This window comes from Ischnura elegans, chromosome X (assembly GCF_921293095.1).
Source record: "Ischnura elegans chromosome X, ioIscEleg1.1, whole genome shotgun sequence".
NCBI classification, from domain to species: Eukaryota; Metazoa; Arthropoda; class Insecta; order Odonata; family Coenagrionidae; genus Ischnura; species Ischnura elegans.
The window spans coordinates 103410641-103425860 of NC_060259.1; the positions used below are offsets into that span (position 1 = coordinate 103410641).

The window sequence follows — 15220 nt, forward strand, 5'->3', positions numbered from 1 at the left end:
TAGGGGGGGCGGAGCCCCCTCAATAATTCAAGATAATAATTAAGTTATATTATGCTTTGTGAAATCACAAAAATATATTGGTATTTTTTATTTCCCATGTTTGACGATAGTTACCTTTTAAAATACATTCAACAATGTGTTAAAACATATTATTTTAAGGTAGTAAACAGGTTAACAGAAAACAAGTTGTGTGAATAATGATAGTGTTTCGGTGCTGCGACACACTTTGAATTTAACCTCTTCCCAGGGCAAGACCCCCGATATGGGCCCCCCCAATATTTTTTATAAGTCGGCGCCCCTGTAGAACGGGAACCATACAATACTCAAGAATAGGGTGGATTTAAGTGCAATCTTATAAGTATGAATACTATCAAAAAATAAACAAAAAACAAACAAGCATAAAATAATGGATCATGAGATACTCAATTACCACAGTCAAACTTTGTGAAAATACCTTACAGCAGCCATCAATATGTGTGTGATGAATAAATAAGGCGCGGAGATCTTATTTCCATACACCATGACCAAATGGGATTTTAATTTGATTAATTATATACATAATCATATTCAACAGTTACATTAAAATGTTAAAAAAAGTTAAAGCAACAGTGACGAGAACTTATTGACACTCCTGCAAAAAAGCAGCATACTGTCACCTTGGATAGTGAGTAATTTCCACCAAACGTTTCAGTCAACCATAAGGAAAATACATAATGATATAATGTATACATACTACTGACAGGCATCATTAAAATAGAAGATACCTAATTACCAACCAAATTTGAGATTAAAAGCATCTGAGTAAATTAAGAAAATAGATGGTAGGATTTAAAACTTAGCACCTTCCCATAAAAAATAAGAAAGCCAACTACGGTATTAAAGCAAAACTGATATTTTACATATACCTATTAAACATTTCATGAAATGCCGCAGGTCTATTTATTGAGCCTAAATATATAACAATATTTATATGAAGGATCCTACCAAGCCTTTAGTACCAGATACTGTTATGAGAAATTAATATATCAATAAACTTGCATACAGGAAAGCTATGGGACAACGCCTAAAAAATTTTGGGCAGGGGATTAATTGAAAGGGGGAAACGCATGGAGGTTCATTTGGCGGGATTACACCAGAGATTGTATCATCCATTCATCTTTGGGAGTTTGAACACCCCCGACTTCCTGCACACGAATCTTGCTCAAAGGCTTCATAAAAGGCATATTATGCTTAATTAAGCTTATATTTACAAACTACCTATATAAATTTAAAATTCTTACTAATCAGTACAATAATGCTATTGATATAATAAAATAAGCCGTGGAAAGTCCAACGTGTCATGCAAAATTTAAGGATAGAACTTACAATGAGCCCGTAGAAATGGCATCTCTCATACTTTCCCATTGGCATGAATCACCAGAAAATTTGCACAAATTATGAAGGTCTTTTATCACTAAGTGAATTTATGAAACACACTGCAAATAAAATTGGAATGACATGTCAGGGACCACGCAGAGATGTAGGCCAAGAAATTATAGACATCATTTAATTCAATAATAAGCAACACTTTTTCCATAAAAAATATTTGTACGCTTATGAATACAGAATATTGAGTATAAAATCACACAATGGAGTATGAATTCAACGAATAGACAAGATAAATGGACACAACGAGTACAAACGGTGAAATCATTCGCTAGTTTTTATACAGCAGAATATATTCGCATAAGGCAACGCATTATAAAGCCGACTTCATGTAAAACTTTCATAATATGTTCCGGGATCGCCACATAACACGGTTAATTGTTGTAACGTAAAACAGCATTTACAACGAATACACCATTTGTATCACCACACATAAACCGCCATCACCAAAACATTTCGATTCGTTTTTTCAAAAATGCAATCGCCAAGCGTTTGAAGGCGCGAAACTTGTTTTTGAATTTTTTTTTCAGCACCGAGTGTTTTATGCTGTGCAGAGTGCAATTTCTTCAGAACCCGCATGTTTCTCCATCTCATTGGAATCGGAAAAATTGATTCGTGTGATTTTCTCAGGTAAAGTCTCATTATATGGAATATATACTTTTAAGAAACATGTGGAAAAGTGTGTCGTTTCATTCTTTGTATTTATTGTAGTTTGCTGTTGTGGTTGAGCATGTCATCGCATTAAACGTTATTAATGATAGTTTTTCAATGTTGTTATTCTATATCGTTTATGGTCTCTCTTATAAATGTAACCACTTGCGCATTTACCGTAGGAGTTTGTGTTTACTCTCGTCATGACTACTGCCCATATTTGTTTTTGGGACCTTAAATGAAGTTGTAGGTGCTGGAATATGAATTATGTTTTCATGAATTTCATATTAAATATTGCATTTTATGTAAAACAGATTTTGTGTTACACTGGGTGTGTCATCAAGGAAAGTGCGTGAAGTATATCCGTTAGTCGTATGAGCAATAAAGTTATTCGTCACCAATGGAATGAAATCTGTAATGAAAATTTAAAGTATATTATGTTATACATTTAAGTTCTTCAGCCCTGCAATGAAAGCTGGTTTTTCATTCTTACGTCATCCGAGCTCTAATTTATTTGACAGCTCTAATGACTTACAATCGACATAAAGTACGAAAATTGAAAGCCCTTCGATAGGCTTGTAGGTCTTCATATGATTTTTAATCTCTGTAATCATTTGGTTTTCATTTTTAGATTCTTTGTAATTACTCGTGTAAAAGTTGAGTATGTGGTTTCATTTCGAAAAATTGCCAACAATATTACCCCATGACTTGTATCAGAAAAGGATTTAATATTCGCCTAGTTCTTGCCTCTCCTACAGAAGTTCCATAATTGTTTTTCATTGCTGTCTCAAATTACGTGATCTGCAGTCACTTGATTTCCCAGGATCGTGGAGTTCATGCGACAGAGCCTGTCCTGAGTCCTTATGAATTATTTACTGCTCTGTTGCTCATTCATTACCTGTTATTGTCTGATAACCCTTAGCGAAAAAACTGTTGAAATTTCAACAGCCAATTGGGACAACTGTTGAATCCAGCAGTAACTATTGAATTCAACAGTAAATTGGGACCACTGTTAAAACTAACAGTAACTGTTAAAACTAAAAGTAACTTTAAAAACTAACAGTAACTGTTAAAACTAACCATAAATGTAAACTCTAACAGTAGCTAATAAATCAAAAAATTATTGATGAATTCAGAAGTTACTGTTGGATTCAGCAGTTACTGGCCTGGAATTTTATTTCATAGGGAGGCCAATGCAGGAAATTCTATCAAAGAGACTGAAATGGTTGGAGAAAAGAATTTTAATCACTTTAAATGGAAAGATGTTGCTAATTTCACTTGCCTAGCTATTCTGTGACTTCACATTCATTGCCTCACTATTCTGAAGCTCCGTCAACATTTTCTATCCGTTTATGAGTTACATTACATTTATTATTATTGCATCAATTGCAATTGCAATTACATTGTTACATTTTACCATAGCTCACCATAGTTCCACCATAGCTCAGAAATAACTTCATTACTGTACTTGCCAAAAATTGACATACCAGAGTGTAGGGTCTTTCACCTTAATTACTCAATTGGTTGCCCAGAAATAAACTGTAAATGGAAGGCAATTTACATGAGCAATTTTCTATCTGAATTTTTTTGAAAAAAGGTACAGGTTTTGAAGTCTGGAAAACAGTTGCTGTACTTTAACCTCTCAAATGTGTACGACACAGCATATGCATCCTTGCTATTCCGTTCTAAAAAGGCACTTAAATCGTAGGTATTTAAACAACTCAGGGTGCTTTAATTTGGAGGCAATGAAGATTTTCTGAAGAAGTAAAATAATTTTAGCAATGGTATCGCTATCCAAAAAATTTCCAAAAAAATATATTCGATAAACAATTGTTTGAACTTAAATTATGAATATTTATGTACAATTTTCAGAGCCGTTTACTTTTTCCTGCTTTCTTTAACTGGTGGTTAGTAGTTTACCTGTGTGTGGTATTGTTCGAAACAGAGTTCTAAGAAGAGTGAGGTTGTTCCTGGGCAGTTTTTACTTCTAAATGCTGCCCGGTCAATCGAGCTCATTCCATAATGATATCTGCGGGCTGTCCTTTGCGCTGTTCTAAATTCTGTCCATGGTACTTACCTATAATTTTGTTCACTAAGCCTATCCTGAATGCTAGGTGATCTTTGTTATTACCAGCCTTATGGTAAAGAATGTACACATTTAACCCAGCCCTATTAATTAAATGGTTGAATAGTTTCTTGTACCATACTTTTGTCCTTTTTCTTTCTAGCAAGAACGATTCTAAAAGTTTATATTTTAAATCTACACCGCCCATATATTTATTATATTATATTATGCACAGAGGTTATTTGCACATTCTAACCCGCCCTTTCAACTAACGGTTTGCGTTTGGTCTCAATGTTTCGTAGCCAACAATTCAATTTCGTGTTTATCCTTTCACTACAAAGCAACCAATATCTCACACTTTTCACCAACAACTTCTCCTTTCGTAAGCTCCTTTTTGAGATTTACTGGCATATCTTCACGTGTGATTTTCACTGTTCCAACAGCATCTGTTGTCCTCTGAACTAATCTCTGGAAAAGGTGCGAAGTGCTGTAAAAATTGCCCATGTAAACACTGCTACCCGAACCTAATAGTTTCTCATGCAAACTTAGAACAACTTTTGCTGAAAAAAGATTTAGGTCCTTTGTGATTTCACAGCCAAATTTTGTCCCTGAAGCACAGTAAATAATAAAATGCCATAGATACTCTGTGGAGTCACCAAGTTCATACATTTTTATTCTAAATGGGGAAGCTTTCATGGGAATATACTGTTTCCACAACAGTCTACCTTTCCCCAGTAACAATGATTCATCTACACGGATTTCATTACACACTGTTTTGAACTCATTTTTCAAATGCTCGCTAACTTGCAAAATTTTATGCTGTTTTGGATCCTTTTTTTACTACTTCCTCTTCAGTATTATCTACAAAATAGAAGAAGTTGGTGAGCAATGAAATATTTGCTCGCTCATTGCACTGGGAAAAAATGGAGTATCTAATAGATGCTTTCTGCTCAAATACATTCTGTGACTTGGTTTCTGAATAATTCCCATCAACATCAGTAAACCTAGATACACCCTTATTTTCCCCTGCATTGTGGGAACCCACTTTTGGAAGTGTGATTTATTTTGCTTCTTAATTTTCTCATTCTCACGAGCAAGAAACTTTGCTGCATAGCATTTTGTCTCAGTCACTATAGTTGACATTATTTCAATCATCAAAAAATAATTCAAAATATGCTAAGGGATCATCGATACACGGAACAGGCAACATTTGCTTTCCAACTAAATCACACACAAATGGTGGAGAAGGGTCAGCACTGTCAATCTCTAGCCAATTTATCTTGAAAATTTACAAAAAAATGAGAAGGATCTTCACTCTCTTCAGAACTGGAATCCAGGAAGTATACCAAAGAAACCTACGAAGTGGTATCTGAGCATTCTGCACTCTCTTCTTCCAGACTGTTAAGCTCTTGCTCTTCGCACCATGCATGTGGGCTAGAAGCCATGGTTAACTAAAGAGAGGCACAGATATGGAGTGGACCTAAAGCAGAAAAAAATTAAAAGATAAACTAAATCCAACTTAGGGGCGAGAAAACTCCAACCCTAAGCTTTAAACATTATAAATAAGACAATATATTCTGGCTGGTCTTTGAAGTTCCGAGAAGCATTGAGCGACAATGCCTGGACAGTCCCTGTTTTCACTATCATTGCCTCAATGAAAGAGACTGGGAACAATGAGGCAGAAAAGCAGATGATAATAAACCACAGAGGATAGCATTCAGCATCCCCAACAATCATGAAGAAAGAATACAAGCCAGAGCTTGAGTGGAAGGATATCTTTCATTAGCATCCACCAGATGCTGCTCCTAGAGGAATCTCTTTCCTAGCATCACCCGAAAAAAATATTCTAAAAAGTACAAGCAAGCAAACAGAGACAGCAAAGAGGCACAGAACATAAGCAGTCAGATGTGTCTCACAAACATATATACTCACTAATAGTGCTTGTACGGAAGCTTAATAGATAGGAATTCTTAATGAAACATTCAGACACAGATGGTGTGTTGGGCCTGCTTGAGGCATGATGTTTGGAGGATGCAGACAGTGCGTCACACATGCTGAGAGAAGGACCAAGGGCATTTAAAGTCACGCTTGAGGGTGCTAGTTTCTCAAGAACTTCTCCATGTAGGACATGAACGAGAACTGCAAGAATGAAATCTTATGAGTGCATGCTCCTGGGAAGAACGAATTGATAAATAATGGTATTAGCACTAAAAATTGTTACTGAATGAGACTGCTATTTTTGTTATTTCTAGAAGTACAGAAAATTTAAAGAGCACTGTCATCTGTGGCATAGTCATGGAGGGGGGGGTGTTTAGGTTACAACCCCCCTCTTTGAGCCTTCAAAAGAGGACCCCCCATTGGCCTGGGGTGTTTAGTCGATGCTGTATTTATCTGAATATAGTCGCCCCTTTTTTTTCCAAAAATGCTCATGGTAAAAGTAAAGGGGTGACTATATTCAAATGAATTTTTAAAAAAAGTTTCCTGAAATTGAGCTCTCAAAATTGGGGGGGGGACTATATTCGTAGAAATATTTAAGGATCATAGTTATTAGATTTTCACTGCATATTTCAGCAGCTAGAAGTTTTGCATAGAAATTGTATTTCATAGTTGTTTAATGCTAAAGTGAATACTGACGAAGCAAAATTTTCATTAATGGTGCTATGTCAAAAAAATATGCATTTTGGTAAAAATAACTTTGCGTTAACTTAGTTGAAGCTATCAATGCATGTCTTTGAAAAGAGGCCAATTGGTACCATGGTGGAGGATGCCATTAGAATTTTCAGATTAATTGGTGATGTTTTTTTTAAGTCAAGGTGTATAAAATTCTGTAAACTTAAGAAATTGGTGATCAGAATAAAAGGCAGAGACTCAGGGTAGAAGGGAAAAGAGAGGCAATCAGTGATATACATCACTTACTTTAGCAGTGTCACAAAATGGAAGGGAAAAGTGAATATGCTATAGTCTATACTATATATACTACTATGTAGTCCATACTAAAGTGTATTCATAGTATCTATTCTAAAAAGTATGTGGTAAACATAATTTCACTCAGGAAGGGGGTGGCTCACAATACTTTGAAATTAATATATTAATCGCCATGAGATTGGTAGCAACTTATTTTTTTAAGCACATCATTCATGAGTTGTAGTACAAATGTGTGAATATATTTACATGTATGCTGTCCTTTTTAAATATCAGATTAGGAGAAATGATGGCTTTAATTAAATATCAAAATTTTTTAAAGCATTGAAAATTATAAAATATTTATTATGTTACTCATTTCTATTTGCCCATCAGTCTCAGAAAGTGTTGAGGTTATTTCAGGATTGGGAAAGGAAAAATTGATTTTAAGAAAATTCATTTAATTTCTATGGTGGCACAGTGAAATAGTAATACATGTATACAACACAGCAGTGCATCAGACTGGAAGTAGAGAGATACATAAAAAATGAAAGAAAAACGGATCACAGAGTCTTTTGGAAGGCAATTCTCTACACTAATCCTGCATAGGGTTACTGTAGGTTATATTGTGTATTATCGGCAATACAGAGGACTCTTTCGTGGCTGAGCTTTAAGCCACCGGGTTGCGGATGGTGGGTCAACCTCTAGATATAGAGGTTAGCTGCAATATGAGCGAGTTTACTTGTAGAATAAGCAGTCCTGGACAAAAAAGGCAGCATTCCAAGGTGGTATGGGTCTATGCTCTGGTAAGATAGGCCATCTGAAATGATTCATTAAACCTGTGAAGATGCCATGACTTGGCGATGGTAGGCCGTCAACAATTATGCCTCACATCACCCAGGCAGAGGGTAGCAGCCCTTCTTCATATGAGTGAAGGTGGAGACCATGGTGGTCAGTACAGCAACACTCATTCCACTGCAGGCGTGGTAACATTTAATTTAGCGGCTGAGGTACTGCGATGTGGAAGGCAAGGGGAAACCACCACATTATTATCCTGAGGAGTCGAAGCTACTCCAACTTGAAATTATCTGACATGAAGAAATTCTCTCAGGTAAAAAATTCTGGAGGTAAACTAGTCCCCCATTTGGAGCAAGGACTCCCTGAGAGGGTACATTGGTCGATTGCAATAAAGGTATGAGGATAGGTTCATGGGACATGAGATCACTTAGTATTGGCAATAAGCTAGAAAACCTTAAGGTGGAAATGGAAAGATTGAATATCGACGCGCCAGGAATCAGCGAAATTAAGTGGCCTGAAGAGGGAGACTTTTGGAGTGGAAGCTATAGGATTATACACAAAGGATCCCTAAACGGTAATGCTGAGGTTGGAATAACGCTCAGAAAGAGCGCCGTAATGCGTGTGAAAAGCTTCCTGCAGTAAAATGAAAGGATAGTTATCGTAAAGTTAGAGACTAAGCCGGTAGATACCGTAGTGGTACAGGTTTACATGCGTACGACAGACTATGAGGATATAGAAGTTGAAGACGTGTACGATGATATCAGGGAAGTAATCAAACAGGTAAGGGGTGAAGAAAACCTTATTGTGTTTGGAGATTGGAATGCTGTTGTCGGTGAAGGTCAGGATGGAAGAATAACTGGAAAATATAGATTAGGAAATCAAAATGAAAGAGGAGAAAGGCTCCTGGAATTCTGCACAGAACACAAATTAGTGGTTGCCTACACGCTATTTAAGAACCACATGTGAAGAAGATATAGGTACATGGAAAATGCCTGGAGGCAAAAGGTTTCAACTAGACTATATTTTAGTGAAGCAGAGGTTTAGGAACCAGATACAGGACTGTAAAAGCTACCTGGGGGCAGATATCGACAGTGATCATAATCTAGAGATGATGAAATGCCATCTGAAATTTAAGAAATTGAAGAAATCAGCGAAGAACGCATGGCAATTAGAGAAACTGAAGGAGCCAAAAATCAACAGTGTTTTCAAGAAGTAGTGGAGAGCAAGATAGGACTGGATCAGACTGAAAAATAGATGGACATACATCAAAAGTGGGCTTCAGGAGGCCACTAGAGAAGTTCTGGGGAGAAAAAATTTGGTAAGATAAAGCCATGGCTCATGGATGAAGTTCTAGATCTCGATGAAGAATGGAGAAAGTATAAGAATACGAATACTGAGGAAGGACAGGCTTGTTACAAGAGCATAAAGAATGACATTTGCTGCAAAGTGAGGAAAGCCAGAGACGCGTGGATGAGGAACATATGCGAGGACTTGCAAAATAACCTCCTACAAGGGAAAGAGGAAGCAGCCTATGGAATCGTGAGGAACCATTTCAAGTAATGAGGCAAGCACAATATGTAATACCATGAGGGACAAGTATGGATATATTTTAATTGAAAATGAAGACAAAGCCAAGATATGGAAGGAATGAATGAATACCTGGAGGAATTATACAACGGAGGCAAATTTAGCTAAAAAATTATCGAAGAGGCGAGTGATGTTGAAAGGATGACATTGGATCAAGCATCTTAATATCGGAATGTGATGCTGCGATGAGAGACCTGCAAGAGAATAAGGCCTCAGGAATAGATGACATTACAGCAGAGCTGATCAAAAACGCAGGAGAAAAGGTCTTAACTGTATAAAACTACATATCTGCAATATGTACTCATCAGTAGATTTGCCTAGTGACTTTGAGAAGAATATTCCCATACCCAAAAAGAAGAGAGCAGAGAAGTGCGAAGACTTTAGGACCATAAGCCTGACAACACATGCATAGAAGATTTTGACAAGAATCATTTACAGGAGAATAGAACGAAGAGCTTAAGAATTCCTGGATGAGGACCAATTTGGATTTGGGAAAAGCAGGGGCACAAGAGAAGCAATTTTGGCTCTTAGGATGCTCATAGAGTAGAGAATGGAGAAAAACAAACAGACTTTCATAGCATTTGTCGATTTAGAGAAGGCATTTGATAACGTGGCATGGAATTCAATGTTTAGAATTCGAAAGGAATTGAAGTGCTCTACAAAGATTGTAGAGTTGTTCATAGTTTGTTTAAAAATCAAGTAGCAGTAATCAAATGTGGACCCAATGATTCAGGAGCAAGAATAGGAAAATGGTTGAGACAAGGGTGTGCACTTTCCCCATAATTTTTAACGTTCATGTAGAGAAAGCCATCAATATAATCAAGGAGAAAGCTTTGGGTGTCAATATCCATGGAGAAATAATAGTATGCTACGATTTGCTGACGATACAGCTCTCATAGCCAAGAGAGAGAAGGATTTAAAGAAGACTTTGACAAATATGGAAAGGACAATGGCCAGATATCCACTGAAAATCAACAAAGAGAAGACTAAGTTTATTAGTCTGCAGCAAAAGAGAGGAGGCTAACACGAATATTAACTTAGGAAAGCTTAAGCTTGAAGTGGTGAAAGAGTTTTCTTACCTCGGAAGCTGAATTACCAATAAAGCAAAAAAGAAATAGTCAGTAGAATATTGCAGGCAAAGAGGGCTTTCTACAAAAAAAAGAATCTTCTTGCAGCTGAGAATACAAGAAACAATTCATCAGATGCTACATATGGAGTATGTTTCTCTATGGAAGCGAGGCTTGGACGTTGACAGCAGCAAAGAAGTCAAGAGTGGAAGCATTCGAAATGTGGTGCTACCGAAGAATGATGAAGATAAAATGGATTGATTGTGTAAGTATTGAGGAAGTGCTAAGAAGAGTGGGAGAAAAGAGATGCCTCCTAAAAACCTTAAGCAGAAGACGGGGCAAGTTAATTGGCCACATTCTGAGGCATGATGGCCTGATGAAGACAATCGTTGAAGGACAAGTGGAAAGGAAGAAGGGCAAAGGACAGCCCTGAATGAGTTACATAGGACATGTTAGAAAGGATGTATAAGAGAGGAAATGCGTCGCTATGGAAAGGCTAGCAGATAGGAGAGAGGATTGAAGAGTCAGTCTCAATCAAACCAATCTTAGGTTAGGTAGGACTAATGATGATGATGATGACAGAGGACTCTGACTGAATACACATACCTGGGACAATTGTGGCAATAAAAGCTGTATAAAACCATGTAAACAACCAAATATGCTTCGCAGTAATGGCCCAAATTAATGTTGTTCGATAAACACCAACACTACCCCTTTAACTGAAAACATACCAATATCATATTAGCATTTATTATTTTCAAAGGTACTCAGCCCTTTGTCAATGTGTCAGCCAGTATTTCTTTTGAAGGCATCTACATAATTAATTTATTCCTAGCTTGTCATCACAAGAACAAAGTGATATTTAATGTCAGTATGCTAGGTGTGTCTATGAAACACTGAATTTTCTGACATTTTCAAAGCACTCTGATGTCATTAAATGTGATCGCAGTATTATCCATTTTGTTAAAGAACTCAACAATATCACCCTTCTCACTCACATTTTTAGATAACATTCATTTAAAGTACATTGTCCAGAACATATACTCTCCTTCAGTCGAAGATAAAGTATCAGTCTTTTGTTTTCTACTTTCCCATGAGATAGGGCACTTACCCAGTTTGATTAAATACTTGGTGTATGACCTTTGGTCGGAAATGTATGGTGCGTGGTCAGAATCCACTAATACCAAAATCTTTCTGAGCATTCTCTTACTTTATTGCGGACCATAAGTCATGTTAACTTTCAGAAGCTGCAACAAACTTTAAGGACTTTGCGCTAAACTCGGATATTCATAACCAGGGTACTAGGCAGCAGGGAGACTTGCATGTCCCATTTGTACGTACTAAGAAAGCTATCTGTGGCTTTATAACAAGCTTCCGAAGAACCTAAAAGCTCCTATGAGTTTGGCGACTTTCAAAACTAAGAGTAAAAACTTTTTATTATCCAAATGTTTCTACTCCGTTGATGAATATTTATCTTTATAACTGCCTCTGAATTTAAACTGCCATTTTGTATATAACTTGATTTTGTATTCATGACGTGCCATATACAATGTATGTACATTACTTGTCGTCTGGCAAATAAATAAATTGTTATTTATTATTACATATTAAAATGCTTTGCCAGACTTCAGTGAATATCTGTAAAAACTGTTATTAAACTGACTCAAAATGCTTGTCACATGAGCATGGTTGAAGTTTAGTGGACAGGTACGAAGACAGCCAATCAAATTTTGATAAGGCCCTTCAACAGATATTTTACCACCTTTAGATGCAATTCCAAGTACATACATATTTGCCCTATTGGGAGTTATTACAGGTTCAATTCAGTCATCTTGAATCTTTCTAGGGCATATTTGATGTACTTCTCTTGATCACTAGTTGTTTATCCACTCTACTTGTCACTCTTATTCCTCATTCGGAAACCATTTTTATCTTCCTCCAAATCCTTTAATTTAAAATTAAGTTGCTCAAAAAATTCTTTTCTCTTTGTTATTGTTGTGAAACACATAAAACTCATCAACATACAAGGCAATAATTAAAAGAGCAATTAAGCCATTCGATAGAAACACAAGGCTCATCTGCCTTTTTGTTTCAAGAGCATGATGCTTGCTTCAGGCCATAAATGGCCTTGTCTAACTTACAGAATAAATGCTCATGACCCTTTGCTACAAAACTCTTAGGCTGTGCTATGAAAACAACCTCATGCAGCAAAATTTCCTCCCTTCCTTTTAGTCAAAATCATGCTCTCAGGTTTTGTGTGTTGTCATGTGGGATGAGGCCCCTGAATCTATATGCCAATCATTATGGGCCAATGGTGACCCATGCAATACAGTTAGGAGACCCCAATCACCTGACCTTTTTCCCATGTTTGATCTGTAGTTTTACAGACTGCTGTTGGCCTCCTCCAGATGAAGGACATACAGATGTAAAATGCCCTTTCTACCTGCACCAGAAGCATTTATACTTCTTTCTGGAGTCCTTCTATGCCAACTAGCTGACGATGAACTGGCTTTGCTGTTGTGACCCACCTTTGTGATAAAGGCAGACATGCCTCCACTCACAGCACCAATGGTCTTCATGCCCTCTTGAAGCAGTCTTGCTCTTATGTTTTACTGCATCCAAATTCTCTAGGGCCATCTGCAGTTGTTTTATATGAGAGGCAACCCACAAAGCATGACTGCGATAAGTAAGTCATCATGTACAGCTTTATCAATATTGGACATCTTCTGAGCTGTGTGGCATAATGGAAGTGATGCATGGTCTAATGTTTCATTAACTTTCCTCAAGGAGGAGATCGAGAAGACTTATGTGTTGATTTCTTGTGCTCGACCTTGGGCTCGAACCTCGGTCAAATTGCCCCATGCCTCTTTCACGGTCTTCACATTCTGCACATGGGGATAAATGTGTGTCTCAACATGCAGATAGATGAGAGTGAAGAGTTCCATGTCCTCCTGCCTTGCGTGGCTGGTAGCCTCTCCTTTTGTAGGCATTTTCAGTGACATAATCCCACAACTTTTTGCTCTGAAGAGCAAATTTCCAGTTGTTATAGCCTTCCATGCTCTGAAGCCTGTTGAGTGGTGCTGTAGTGATCTGTTTGGCATTGAATTCACATCTGATATTTTTCTTCAGGTTAGCAAAGAACTAAAAACGCAGATATTTCAAACATGTATTTCTCTGGCTTCATTTTGACAAATTTTGCACCCTATCTGCAGTCTTTCATCTTTATAAAAAAGTCTTGCATTTGTTGTCATAATGACACGAAAAATGACATATGGACCAATAATCTGTTGAGGTTATTGAAGATTGGGGAAATGTAAGGTGAATTTTAAAATACTTTATTTAAATACTATAGTGGCATAGTCACATGGGAATACAACCCAACAGTACACAGAACAGAAGTAGAGAGATACAGAAAAAAAGGAAAGAACAATAGAATGCGTGTGCCAAAAGCATCTGTGGAAACAAAATTTATGCAAAAACATGTTAACAAACAATCAAATGCTATGCAGCAATTACCCTAATTAATCTTGTCAGATAAATACTAGCAGTAAGTTTTCGTTTTACCATTGAATTATTTCAGTGAAATCATTATTGATGAATTATATCGGGTGGGTCTCTACTATTCCGCTGGGTAGATCTCTGAAGACTATCTTCACCAAGCATGAAAGCATATCATATTCCTACAATCCATCCCAAATGTACTTCAAAAATTCAAAAGGCATCTCAATAGTTTAAGTTACATCAAGTGAATAATAGATAGTATGATAATGCTGATTCAGATTAATGACATTGGAATTGTAAGCAGTCTTTCTTATTAAGAACCATGCTTTTGAATGAAAGTCTTTCCATGTGGAAGGCAAGGAACTCCTCTGCTCATATAATTTTCTAAATGCTTTACATGCCTGAGTTAATTGAATGATGATGAATGACATAGGCCTCTCTATTAGAATTATGTATTTCTCTTCTATTGGAATTTAATTTTTTGCTATAGACAATGAAAATTAAATATTATCAGCGTGCACACATTATCTTACACTTTTATTTGATAGATGCCGGTATTGTGTGAGAGCACTTTGTGCTGTATGTGAGTCACATCATGAGGAGAAGCTTATTTTATGAGCGGAATGACTTATCATTTGGATGCATTTCTCAGCTGGTTGACATTTTCCCTGATTTTTTGAGGTGTATACCATTCTTTATCATGGTTGTTTACCCTGAAGAAAAGGAGTGATCTCAACCTTGAAACATAGACACTTATGGGAAGCAATGAGTATCATTGAGGCTCTCTAGACCTTTGTAGATTTTTCAATTGAGGTAGAATGAGCCATCTCTCTATTTGCTCACGTGCTACCCTCAGCTCATGCAGCAAGCGATGGATCTGCATCATAAAGTGTGCACCATTTTGGCATCATTACAAAAAACTCGGAAAATCTTTTCACTGTCTAGTCCCTTTGATTTTGTCCTTAAAATACCTTGATATGCTTACCATAGTATTCATGGCATACAATAGGGCACACTCATCAAGGCCATACAACCACTCGTTTACCTTCATATGTACTAAAGTGGGCCTGTCTTTTCTCTTCCCAATCACTCCCTTCCCAATTGTAAATGTAGAAGAAGGACTCAGATGTCTCTCATCTTTTTAAATAGCATGTGTTTTGTTATATGTGTTGTTTATTGACTTTGTAAAATCTTATGGTTGTGTTATAGGACCAAAAATATGGGA

At 36.8% G+C, this 15220-nt stretch overlaps 1 long non-coding RNA gene across 1 annotated transcript in view; it reads right to left on the reverse strand.

Moving 5' to 3' along the window:
* Positions 1–4779: 4779 nt before the first annotated feature.
* Positions 4780–15220, reverse strand: part of LOC124171667 — a 127363-nt gene continuing 116922 nt past the window's right edge. Inside the window, exon 3 of the long non-coding RNA XR_006867899.1 lies at positions 4780–5621. This is a non-coding gene — a long non-coding RNA (uncharacterized LOC124171667). The remainder of the gene's footprint in view (positions 5622–15220) is intronic.